The 14258-nt window shown below is 31.4% G+C and overlaps 1 protein-coding gene across 1 annotated transcript in view; it reads left to right on the top strand.

Moving 5' to 3' along the window:
• The first annotated feature begins 284 nt into the window (after positions 1-284).
• Positions 285-14258, top strand: part of LOC111622468 (ras association domain-containing protein 8-like) — an 84914-nt gene continuing 70940 nt past the window's right edge. The window contains exon 1 of the mRNA XM_023364850.1: positions 285-465. The gene's annotated coding sequence lies outside the window, so the exon portion shown is untranslated. The remainder of the gene's footprint in view (positions 466-14258) is intronic.

Below are 14258 nucleotides of genomic sequence, written 5' to 3'. Positions count from 1 at the left end.
CCACTTAAATGCTTCTCTGTATGGTTTAGCCTGAAATAAATCATTCATATATATTTTCTTATTTATCGAATAAATTTAAACTTTTTATTTGACTTAACAATTATAAATACAAATATTAATTTATCACGTTTGCTAATTTAAAAACTGTAATTCTAAAAATAAACTGTGAAATTTTTAAAATTACATAACAGAATGTCGTAATGTAATTTCGAAAATCAGATAATATATGATTTATAAATACAGTAACTAAAATTAAATTCCTTCATGACAAGAAGCGCCCTCTTACGTTCTTTTTATATCACGTCAATGATGATCTCCACCGAGAGATATAGAAATGGCGGTCATTGATGTTCATGTATTTAAAAAAAAGACTTCGTTAAAAAAATAATTTTTATTTTATTTTTCTCGACATTTCGCCGAACGATTATAATTGACTCCGATGTCGAAACCATAGACAATACTCAGGTTAGTAATAAAGACAATAGACATAAGTATATATAAATATATATTAATTTTTAAAAGTGTCTTTTAATTAAAATTCTTTATTGTTAGATTTAACTAATTAAAATATCAATAAATTTGATAAGAAATGAATCTTATAAATCAGTATGTTCAATTTATATGAAATGTTATTAATTTATTCTAATTAAATTTTGATAGAAGTTACTTTTGGGCCATTATCTGTATATGCACTGTATATAGGCTTATGTACTATAACTTCTACTAAAAGTTTAATGTATTAACTACTGTTTTTGTAGTTTTACATGATTTTTAAAAATAAAATACAGATTTAAATCTAAAATTATACATAAAATATCATATTCACATAAATCATAGAACAGATTTGGAAATGTAATATTAAATATCAGATGATTCACTTAGTTTCAGGTTTGTAGGCTTAATTAACCATGCTTTTGTTTACTCAATAGTAATCTTTAAACTTGTGAATAGGATCTACGTTTCAGAATTTATTTTTAGTTTCATATCCTTGTGAATCTGTGTTTTCTATGAATAATATAGTATAATGTAATGAAACTGTGCTAGATTAGGAGGCCAAATTGTTGTAATGATTAAACCTGTTTGTTTGCCTATTGCTTTGTTTAAATTAATGACTTAAAAGTTGTTTGATAATCTAATAGTTGGTTACTAGCAGTCATTATTACTGATATATGAAAAAATTTAAAAGAAGAAAGTGTTTAATTAATATAAATTCCCTTTGTTGTAATTTTGGACTAGTGAGTTTTAATTGTGTTTTTTTTTCAGCAATCCATATTGATCAGAGACCAAGACACTTAATTCTTATTACCTTTATTCAACAATATATTTTGAATTGATTTTTTTCAATCCCTTCTCAGTCTACAAAATTAAAAAAAAATATACATAGGCCTAAATATATCATCTAAAACTATGAAAAGATAAGAAAAAACCATATGATAACATGAAACCACTGTGTTTTTGTTTTCTTGTCTCTTATGTACAATATTTTTTATGGTTAACTATGACATCATGCCAAATTTCATCAATCACCATTCCATTAATTAAATTAATATTTTTACTATGAATTATCATGACATTCTTTAAATGTTCTCAGATATAAGTCTTTTTATGCAGAATTGTTATGTTATGTCTATCAATAATATACTTATTTATTTTATTTTTTCACAATATGCCATCCATGGAGATTGACAATATTTTAATCTTGTGACTGTCTCATACTCTTTTTGTGTCTCCTACATAATATACTTTTTCTTTACAAGTACAGTTTAACTTTTAAACTATTCCTGAAATACTTAAATTGTTTATTTTTTTAATTTATTACATTTTATATTTAAATTAATTGTATTTTTTACATTTGTGGCCAGTGTTATGTTAAGTTTATTAAAATAATTTTTATATTTTTCAAATAAACCTTGTATATAAGGGAAAGGCATATATTTATTTTTAGTACTTTTGAATTTTACATTATATTTATTTTTGTTACTCTCTTTTTATCCAGTTATTTAATAATTATTTGGATATCCTCAAGTAAAAATTTATGCTTTAGCTGATGTTTTTTTAACCTGTCTGTTGATCTGTGATCCTTGTCCAAATTTTGACTAATGCTGTAATAAAATTATTCTTTCTTATATATGATGGATTTATTTTTTTTGTATGTTCTAATTTTTTACTATTTTCCAGTCATAATTTTATTATATCTAAGTAATTAATTCTATTTTTATTTTCTAATTCATATTCAAATTTTAAATCAGAATCTAGTTTGTTAGCAAATTTTACTATTTGTGGATTCTACATATTTTTATCATAAATTATTAATATATCATCTATGTATGTACTTATAAATTTTATTCCAGTTAACTGTATAAACAAGTTACATCTGTTTCTGTACTNGTTAACTATGACATCATGCCAAATTTCATCAATCACCATTCCATTAATTAAATTAATATTTTTACTATGAATTATCATGACATTCTTTAAATGTTCTCAGATATAAGTCTTTTTATGCAGAATTGTTATGTTATGTCTATCAATAATATACTTATTTATTTTATTTTTTCACAATATGCCATCCATGGAGATTGACAATATTTTAATCTTGTGACTGTCTCATACTCTTTTTGTGTCTCCTACATAATATACTTTTTCTTTACAAGTACAGTTTAACTTTTAAACTATTCCTGAAATACTTAAATTGTTTATTTTTTTAATTTATTACATTTTATATTTAAATTAATTGTATTTTTTACATTTGTGGCCAGTGTTATGTTAAGTTTATTAAAATAATTTTTATATTTTTCAAATAAACCTTGTATATAAGGGAAAGGCATATATTTATTTTTAGTACTTTTGAATTTTACATTATATTTATTTTTGTTACTCTCTTTTTATCCAGTTATTTAATAATTATTTGGATATCCTCAAGTAAAAATTTATGCTTTAGCTGATGTTTTTTTAACCTGTCTGTTGATCTGTGATCCTTGTCCAAATTTTGACTAATGCTGTAATAAAATTATTCTTTCTTATATATGATGGATTTATTTTTTTTGTATGTTCTAATTTTTTACTATTTTCCAGTCATAATTTTATTATATCTAAGTAATTAATTCTATTTTTATTTTCTAATTCATATTCAAATTTTAAATCAGAATCTAGTTTGTTAGCAAATTTTACTATTTGTGGATTCTACATATTTTTATCATAAATTATTAATATATCATCTATGTATGTACTTATAAATTTTATTCCAGTTAACTGTATAAACAAGTTACATCTGTTTCTGTACTTAAAAAGTTTTCATTATCTTTGTTTAATTAATGCTTTTATTATGAAATATTGTATATTGTTAATAAGTATTTGGAAGAACTAGTAGCAGTAAATAAAAATATATATACAAAGGACAAATATGTCAAAAAATCTAATTGAAATAAATAATAATACTAGTGTTATATTGTTTGTTATATTACTTAGTGTTAAATTCAATGGTATACTCTAATACAATACAGTAGAGCCTCGAAAACTCGGCCTAATGTGGACCGAAGGGTGGCCGAGTTTGTGAAAATGCCGGGTTATCGGAAATGGGGTTAAAAAAACTAAGTATGAGTGTTTCCTCAGAAAATACTGTACCGTATTTGTATTTATTGTTTACTTGAGAATACAACAGAGAATAAACTGACCAAATACCCTTAAACAAAGGAAAAGTACGACCTTTATGAAGGCATAGAGCCTTTACTACATGAAAATGAAAATTAATGAATACACTGTGTACAGTAATTTACCTGATAAGACAGACCCCAGAAAAATACTTTATGAGGCATAAAGCTGTCTATAATGAAAATTAATTAACTAAGGATTTTTTTGCCCTGCCAGGGTGTGGCCGAGTTATCCGGAGTGCCGGGTTATCGAGTGCCGAGTTTTCGAGGCTCTATTGTATTAGAAATGAACAAAAATTTACAAGAACTTCTAATAAATCAACTTATCTTCATGTAAAAATAGAATAGAACACTTGTTTTGTGTCCTGTTCAGTTAATATCTGACAAAGGTAAATTGATTTATCAAAAGTTCTTGTAATGTATTAAATCATATGCCTGTGTCCTTATCTTATAGTTTAGCATTTAATTTATCCAAATAGACATTTTAAGTTATTGTAATTTATTTGTTAATTTCTAATATTATATTAGTGTGTACCATTAAATTTAACACTAAAATATAGTATTCTTCTTTATTTTTTTGTTTATAAAAATTATTTATTGAATATTTGAATGTTTAAACATAAATTGTGTAATGATGATGTAGTATAGATTTACTTTTTTAATTTCAAGAACAAACATTTATTATTTTTGATAAAGAAGAATAAAGCAGACTTAAATGAAAAGTAGGTATAAAAATGAATTTATCATGAACTCAGTTTGTTCTTATGATGCAATATGCCTAGTCATTCATTAGATAAAGTGAAATGAAACAAATTCTAAAGTAAAATCTAAAATCTGCTTTATTGGAATCACAAAGTTTAAATTAAAAACAACTTTTCTTGCACTTTTGGACCACCAGATAGAAATGTATTACTTAATTTAAAGTTTGTGCACTTAAATAAAATAGATTTAGAGTATTAGAAAACTTGGGGTTAATTTATTATATATAAATTCTTATGTATTTTGTAATCATTCTGTAATCAAAAGAAAAGATGATGATAAACTTTTGCAATGGTATTTTCCATTATAAAATGCTTTGTTATAACTAGAAAAAGGATTTGCAGGTGCAGCATCTTTCCAAAAATACAGCTGTTTTCATATGGCTAGTTCAAGATACAGTAGACCCCCCTATAACACGGTAGATATGTTCCTCGTTATATGAATTTCGCATTGTAGGAATCCTTAAATACATGGGCCAATTGCAGCCCAACACGTGTGAAGTTTACAGACTACGGCTGTTTGAAAGGTTTTCTTCCATAAAATTAATTGATTCTAGACTAATTCGACTTAACATTTCCAAAATACGTATAATTTTTTGGGAATAATCCGTATAAACTGTGTTATAAACAAAAAATTGTAGGATTACTTACCAAGTGTGCACCGTTCGATGTTGCCATTGCTTAAGCTTATGTTCGTCGTGGAGCAGCGCACCAAACGGTGGCCGCGATTTCTGATGTTATTTTTCTGCGAAAAATTCATTGAACTTTGGAGACATCATTAATAGAAATAATTTTTATGGCTGTTGAATAAGAAATGTTTATTTTAAGAAATGTTTTAAAAAATGTTGAATAAGAAATGTATAAAATTACAGTTCTATATTAGACTTACGGTACCTAATTTACATACTGTACAGACGATAGTAAACTCAACTTACTCGCCTAAACTCTCTGTAGCGTGGCACTGGATGGCGGAAAGTATATATATAATTATAATAAAGTTACAATAAATTAAGTTAATATATAATTATATATACAGTACCTAATTTATATATAATTTATATATAATAATGTACAGACGATAGTAAATTCAACTTACCCACCTAAACTCTCCGTAGCGTGGCGCTGGACGGCGGAAAGTAGTTCGGCTGCTCGTCTGCGATGACGAGTTGGTGATGACGTTTTAACGTGTTTTACGCATCCCTTTTAGCGTCTTTATATGAATACTGTCGCAATTTTTTCACCGCGTTATAGGAACCCGTGTTATAGGGTGGTCTACTGTATATATTTTGGAACATGAAATAAAGCAAAACGAACACAAGATTAGCACATTTTTTTCTCTCCTCTTTAACACTTCAATGCCTTTTTCCTCATTTTTCTGTGTTTCTAAATGATCAGACAGAAAAATACATAAAACGAGCAACTACTTACTGTGATATTGTCACAATGCTGGGCTGCAATTTTTATTCATATGTTTTATATATTTTAAATTAAATAATTAAACTTTTTAAATTTAAAATATATGCTCTCCACCTCAAATTAGTAGTGACTTGGCCCTGTACATCATATTTTTCCTTTAACAATAGAGTTGTGCTGGTCATCTAGCTAACAGCTTTCAGGGGAAAATTTTTGAATTGAAATAACACATCTTCTAGTTTGTATCAGAAATTCTTATATAGTTAATCAGGGCCTCCTCCTCTGAGGTTTTTATATCAGGTCTCATCTTTCATCTAACTAACTTCATTCTCAAGATTAAGGAAGGACAGATAGATGACAGTAAGAATTTATAGGTCTACAATTTTTTCAAATTGCTGCCCAATAAATTATTTTCACTCTTTAGCAACTACGTAAAATCTCATATCATTATTTTGTAGAGTAGATTGAGAGCTATAAAATGGTATATTTACAATCTTTGTAGCTCCAATAATTCTCATTGTAATGTAGCAAACACCTTCAAGAGAAAACAAACTTTGACAAAACAGTAGTGCTCTATTCACCAGTTCTCTGAGGCCCATGCCCAGTATATAAAGAAGGCTTAGAAAAAGAGAGCATTTCATTCTGGCCTTGGACTCTGTGATGGATAATTGCTCTATATAATTGGTTGTGTTAGTGTTATATCAGTCTGAATCAGAATCCATTGTTCACAATAAGAACATGCCAAAGATTAAGAAGGAAAAGTTGTATGCACTTTCAAAAGAATTCAAGATGCAGTTCATTGAAATTGATGGTCTCATTCTTCAATGTCCACTTCAATGATGTAAATATCGCAATTGATGAGAAGCATCAAAGAGACCAAATAAACCAACTCATCCTGTACAGCAAGCAAAGAATGTTGAACTTCACAAGTCAAAAGCTAAGCAAACTACCTTGATACATGTCCTCATTTCAGGATCTGAAAAGCAGCAGTCATTGAGTTAGTTCAGTGCGTGGCATGACTCCAAATAGAAATTCCTGTCCACAAGGTAAACAATCTACATTTAAATCATTCCTTGAGATGTACATGCAAAGATCGGCACTGGTGAGAGCACCAGGTTAGAAAAAATAACATGATGAAATTCTTATAATAAATTAGCTTTAAGAAAATAAAAGAGGTGGTTGGCAAATATGAAATGGATTCATGTTAGATGAAACTACCAAAGACCTGTGAAGATACAGTATATTTTGAATGTGCTGGTGTTTCTGTGGTGGCAAATGGGTGAAACTCATGCTTTTTTGAGAAGAGAAATGCCTGCATAGTAATGCAATCATTCAATGATTCATGCATGAAGCTATGGCCAGGGAACTTACAATATAAAAAAAGTTGGGCTATGGTGAGCGATCAAGCACACTATATGCTTTTGGCTTTTCAATAACTGAAGAAAGATCATGCACCCCAATTTGAACTATGTGACATGTATTGCACATGGACTACTGCGTTTGTGAAAATATCAGGGAGGAATACAGTAGGGTATTGACTTCAGTGCTGTTCTAAAGAAGATTCTTGTAAAAGTTCCCAGTTGTCGTTTTGTACTGAAAAGTCAGTGGACTCCAACTACCACAATGTCCTGTGAATAGTTCCAATGATGATTAATACTGGAGATCCACAGATCATTGAATATTAGACTAAAGGAACATAACTACATGATTCAAAAGGATTTGTGCAAAATGGCCCTTTTGTGTGGTCTTTGCTTATGACAATGTTGTTTGAGTGGCCTTTGATAAAACATGTTACATGTATGCCTTATCATCACGAATAAGATTTCTTGCCAGGCTTATGAATAAAGACAACATTAACCGATCACCAGGCCAGAAGCACAACTGAATACTAGCCCTTTCTTTACCACCGGTGTAAAAATACGCCGGAGCATACACCGTAATTTTTAATGCTAATGTTTAATTAAACATAAAAAATACTTTAAACTGAAAAAAAGCGAAAAAAATGTGTTAATTTTGAAGAAAAAGCTTCAAACTTTATTTTCCTTTGTCTCGTCTTTCTGTGAAATATAACACCGATGAGTTATTGTTTACACAGCTGGGTGACCTTGAACACAGCTGGAGTCGGATTTCCCGGAACATTCTCATAAACGTCTTAGGAGGACAAGGGTTTAAAGTAGGGTGAAGGTGAATTAATCGTATATTTTTAAATGTTTTTAAAAAATTGAAATTTTAATTGCGATTTCCGACCCCCCTAATTAATTAAATTAATATAAAATAAAATATATTAATTAAAAAAATTAAAAAACTATCGGAGGTCGTTTTTGACATCAAAAAGCAGCTTTTAATAACTTTACCGAAAAAAAATCCGTGCGCTACAACTTAGGAACCATGAAATAAATTTGATAAAAAACTCCCATTGAAAAACAATTGAGCCTTAACAAAGGCTCATTAAAATCGCGATAAAATTTTTTCGCGCAGACAAAAAATTCTAAAAAAATTTGGGGACCTAAAAAACATTTTAAAAATTCAAAAAAAAAAAAATTTTGGGAAAGGGCCGAAAGTACCGAGTTTTATGAAACTCTATGGAACTTGCCCGAGGTTTTTCGGGATGTTGATTTTAAAGGGCTAGACAGGCACAGCAAATCTGACAAAGAATAAGAGCCAAAATATCAGCTCCATATTGTAGATGAGCTAGAATGATACAATCAGGCCCACAAGACTTAAAAGGATCAAATGATTTAACATCCCATTTGATCTTGACAGTGGAAACCACTGATCTATCCAACTTTAAGGATTCCCTATTGGGTCTGCACGAGGACAGAAAATTCCAGACTCACTTGAAACATAAGTTCTGGAGTTTGAAGTCTATAAGCCTCAAGTCTATAATACTAATAATTTAAAAGACAATTTGGTATTAGAGTTAGGTCTTAGGTCCATCTCTTGATGAACATCATCTTTGGCTGGTGTCTAGCTTTAAACGTATTGGGGGTAGTAGTAATGTTTGATTACACTGGACAACAAAAAAAATGTTTTTGAATGTTTCCTTTATTTCATGAGTGAAATATTACTAATTTTGGGGTGAGAAAATTTAATATGACAAAGAAAAATTTTTATTAGCTCTAGTTTCTGTGGTATATAGGTGATTTTAACGGCATAAGAGAAAATGATACATTTTAATTACATATGCTAACAACATTGAAAGTGCTTTTGAATTTTTTTAAATTACAGTAACATTCTAAGAGTTTTAAATTAATAGAATATTACCTGGCAGGTGGTTCGGTGTGAAGAGAATCATGTGGTGACTTCATGAGATTGTTTTCTTTTGGCTTGCCTCTTGTGAGTTCTGCTGCATCCCAACTCAGACCAGCAGTAATCTGCAAGCATTGCTTCATTCCAATGGCCCTGATATCTTTGTTCCAATACAGAAATATTATGGTGGAATCTTTCCCCATGTTCATCACTGACAGTTCCACAACTAGGAAGGAAAAAGTCTGGGTGGGAATGGAAAAAATGGATTTTGAGGGACATGTTGCATCTGAGTTGATATTTTTCCAGAAGTATTGTCACCGAGTGTAGTTATCGACTCTTTTGTTGCCTAAGAATCCACGAATACCTCCCTTTAAGGCTTCCCAAGCTTCCTTTTCTTTTCCCTTCAAAACTTGGTCAAACGTGAGATCCTTTATAAGTTTTTGAATTTGTGGCCCAACAAAAATACCTTCCTTAACCTTTGCATCACTCAATCTAGGAAATTTGTCTCTTAAGTACTTAAATGCCTGTCCTTTCTGGTTTAATCTTTTGACAAAACCCAGCTTGATATGAAGGGAAGAACATCTTTTGGGTCCACGAGAGGCTCGGCAACGATATTTTTCTCAGTAGAGTCAAGATTTCTTGTAGGCCAGTCTGCTTGAACGTAATGTGATTTCATATCCCTAGTGTCTCACATACATAAAAAGCAACAGTATTTAGTGTACCCCAGTTGCATTCAACAGTATTTAATGTATCCCAGTTGCATTCAGCAGTATTTAGTGTACCCTAGTTGCATTCCTAAGAGTACAGTGATGACATTTAAATCACCATATATTTTCCATAATTGATCTCAGCATAATTGATTGAGTCAAGGAGGGCTGTCATGTTTGCATAAATATATATTCTATAATAGAGTGTAGTTTTATTATATGCTGATCTGAGGAGTTTTACAGGAAAAATGTCAACAAAAATTTGAAATAATTGAAGATGCACTATTTTGTAATTAAACATTTTTTTACAAATTTTACTATAAAATCTTTCTCATATATTTTGTATTATTTAGATTACGTCAATCATTTTAAATTATAATTTAAAATGAATAAAAGCTTCAAATCTTTTGTGGACCATATTTTAGCTCTTGTGGACCACTGGTTGGGAATTGCTGCTCCAAAGCAAGAGCTAATCAGTCATTTTTATAGTGATTTTTGAATTCAGCAGATGAAAATACATAAGAATGTGCTGATTTTGACCTCAAAACAAAATCATTGTTGTCTAGTGTTATTTATGTAAGCCTCAAGTCTTTTGGCCTTGAGCCAAGCAGAGGCCTAAGGCATACCACTGGAAAGAATTAACGAACACACTTCAGAGCAGGATTTCATAGCTAAAATATTTGAGTCTTGAACTGCTAGAAACATAAAAAAATTTTGAGTAAAAATTCCCCATGAAGATCTTCATAAAGGTTTTTTAATACCTTTAAAAAACCTTTTAAAGGTTTTTTAATACTGGCTGAAAGCTGTACGATAGAACTCTCACTCATTAGTTTACTTACAAGGAGAACATTGCTAAATGCAAGTTGTGTAATACTTAGTACTAACACAGTGTTTCTCAACCTCTAACGAATCGTCGCCCCCTTCAACGTAATATCGCCCCTTTCACTACAAAATTTCGATGATGAGGGCCAAGACTAACGCCAAATTCGTACTGCATTGAATAGAATAGTGACTAGTATAACGTCATTTGTTTAATTATTGTACGATATAACGAATAAAATATCTAATTATTCTTAATGTAATGTTTTACTATATCGCCCATAAAATTGTTTTTTGCCCCCAAAATATAAATTGTTAGTAATTGCCCGCTCAACATGGAAAAACGCCCACATGGGGGCAATATTGCCCCCATTGAGAAACACTGTACTAACATTTATTTGATAGTTAAACACATACGATTACCCACCTAAGAAGATATTTCTATGTGGTCAATATTTCTATTTTTTCATAAGAAAGTAAAACACAGACAATTTAAGTGGAGTGAAGATGTAAACTGTTTATAAATTTACATCCACTAACCTTTTACGATGCAACTTTAAATAAAAAGAAATTCTCACAAACGTTTTCGAACCATCATAAGGTTCTTAATCAAGTGAGTAACGTAAATTGCAAAAAAAATTTGATGGAAAACATAAAAATTTGAAAGAGTTTTGATTATTGAATCGAACGATACATTCTGCAGCTGTCATCATCAACAAGCATGCGCATTCTTCAGAAGCAAAAAATTTTTATTTTTTAGATTCTATCTGTCGTATATAAGCATTTGTCATGCTAAGGATAGGGATAACTCCTCTTTATTGTTAATACTGTACATTTGTAATCTTGGCCAGCTCTGTATATATAAATTCCCTCCATCCACTGCGAATGCTCCCTATGAGGCATAGTGTGGATGATCCTGGCTTTGTTAAATATTGGTTGGATATCAGGATCTGTAGCATAACAAGCTAGAGCGATTGTTACTCTCTTGCGCTGTATGTCCGCTTTGTGTTCTTTTAGTTTCACTCCTAATGAGCGTTTAGTGGAGCCAATGTATATTAAATCCTCGTCACACCTATGATATTTTAGCGGGCTGATATATACTCCAGATAGCATGTCCTGGTTGGGAGTACCCTTAGCATTATGGAGTAGATCAAATACACTAGGACATCTCCTATATGCAATGCTGATGCTTTTCTTCCTAGCAATCTCAGAGTAAAGCTTTTGTAGATACGGGTTGTATGTGACATGAAAGTTGTCTTTAGGATCTGGTCTTCCTTCATCTTGTGAAGTGGTTTGCGCAGCTACAGTAGACCCCCCTATAACACGGGTTCCTATAATTATGATTCCTATAAGACAGCGAAAAAATTGCGACGGTATCCGTACAAACCTGGTAAAAAAACTCCTATAATTCAGTAAAATGTCATCGGGCAGCCGAACTACTTTCCACCGTACAGCGCCACGCTACGGAGAATTTAGGCGGGTAAATTGAGTTTACTATCGTCTGTACAGTATTATATATAAATTAGGTACTGTACATATAATTATATATTAATTATATATAAATTAGGTACTGTATATATAATTATATATTAACTTAATTTATTGTAACTTTATTATAATTATATATATGCTTTCTGCCGCCTGGCAACACGCTACGGAGATTTTAGGCTAGTAAGTTGANGCGAATTATTCCTATATTTTTAAATATTTTTAAAAAATTAAAATTTTAATTGCGATTTTTGACCCTCCCCTAATTAATTAAATTTATATAAAATAAAATATATTAATTAAAAAAATTTAAAAACTTTTGGAGGTCGTTTTTGACATCAGAAACTAGCTTTAAATAACTTTACCAAAGTAAAATCCATGCACAACAACTTAGGAACCATGAATGAAATTTGATAAAAAACTCCCATTAAAAAACAATTAATTGTTAATCATGTGTCATTAAAATCGTGATAAAATTTTTTCCCGCGGGAAAAAAAATTTTTGAAAAAATTTGGAGACTTAAAAAACATCAAAAAAAATTATTTTTTCAAAATGGCCTTAAGGACTGCTTTTTCAAAAATGGCCTTAAGGTCCACGCTCGAGTCAGACTCGAACGTGGGCTCGAAGGGGTTAATTAATTAAATTAATTAAATAATTTTTTATATATGCATATGTCTGTGTGTCGTAATATAATAGTGTATATAGGGTGTCATGTAACTGGAGATACAAACAGAAAGGTGGTGATTTTACAGGATATACTTTACTTTATTTAAAGATTAGAAGAGTTGTCTGTCATTTAGCGGCAGACTTTGCTCTATAGAGATGGAAGGATAAGGTAAGGAAAAAGAGACTGAGTGTGAAATAAAGGGAGATAGGGTAGTGTGAAAGAAGACATGGAGGAGGAGAGATGGGGGAGAAGCGGGGATTGCTAGAGAGTATAAAGTTTAGAAAGGAAGGTAAATTTGCGATCATACATACGACTTATACCGTATTTGTTTAGAATACAAATAGATATACAGAGCAGAGTGCTGTTTTGCCGGCCGATGATAACAATATACATACTGATAGATACGGTACATATTTATACACTGATGAAACAGATGTAGATATACAAACCAGACGAGTAGAGATGTACAAAAAGAATCCCGATGGGTGGGGTCCAGTAAAATGGTATTGGACAAGCCAAACAAATAAACAACTTTAACCATTAACTAGACATAGAATACCCTACAGCTGTTAGACACAATTACAATAACACAGTCACAGGACGGCTGGAGCCACATGTGGTGGATTAGGGATGAACAATGGACCGGAGAGATTGAGAACACAGTAGAGGGCCCCTGCTAGGGGAGGACGGGTGGGTGACCCGGTAAGTGCTACAGTTGTTCACAAAGTTTTTGAGATGGTTAAAGGCACCAACGTTGCTGCATAGAAAGTCTAAGTTGGGAGGCCAATTTTGCCCATTAGTTAGGCAGAAGCCCATGAGTCCTTGGCACTCCATATTGTGGTGAGGACAGTCTAGGAGAGTGTGCAGGGCGTCCCCAACGACAGAGTCATTGCAGTCACATTTGTTGTCTTCACTTTTGCCAAACCGAGCGAGGTAGGCTGGGAAATTCTCATGCCCAGTGAGGCACTGCGTAAGATAATAGGAAGGGTGATGTGCTTTAGGAGTTGACGACTCCTAACAGATGGCATAAATTTGAAAGTAAGCCTTCCAGTTGGAGAATCTGTCCAATCCTTCTGCCACTCCTCGATGATCTGATTGTATAATAGTTTGTTAATGTAAGTGATGGGGACCTTCCCAAAGAAGGGGTAACATGGAGGTTGGCAACCTTCCTGGCGAGGGCATCAGCCGTTTCGTTACCAGGAATACCGCTGTGCCCGGGGGCCCAGGCGAATTTGATTTTCCTATGTTTTTGTAGATTAGTCGTTAGGTAATAGACATTCATGCCAGTGGAGGAGCGTTTGGCAGTACCAGCTATGACACTTAACACGTACCTGCTATCCGTAATGAAATAGATGCTTCCTGTATATTTTCAGAGGTTTTTAGTGATTTCTGTCAGAGCTTTAAACATAGCCCATAGCTCGGCTTGGTTATTTGAGCAGTGGGCTTCTAATTTATGATATTCTTCTTTGATGTATTTGTTGGTGTTGTCTTGGACTACAAAGGCCGC

The sequence above is a fragment of the Centruroides sculpturatus genome, unplaced genomic scaffold (assembly GCF_000671375.1).
Source record: "Centruroides sculpturatus isolate CEXI.00-Female unplaced genomic scaffold, Cexi_2.0 scaffold150, whole genome shotgun sequence".
In the NCBI taxonomy this organism is placed as follows: Eukaryota; Metazoa; Arthropoda; class Arachnida; order Scorpiones; family Buthidae; genus Centruroides; species Centruroides sculpturatus.
The sequence above is the reverse complement of the archived record's forward strand: the minus strand, read 5'-3'. Positions and strand labels throughout refer to the sequence as shown.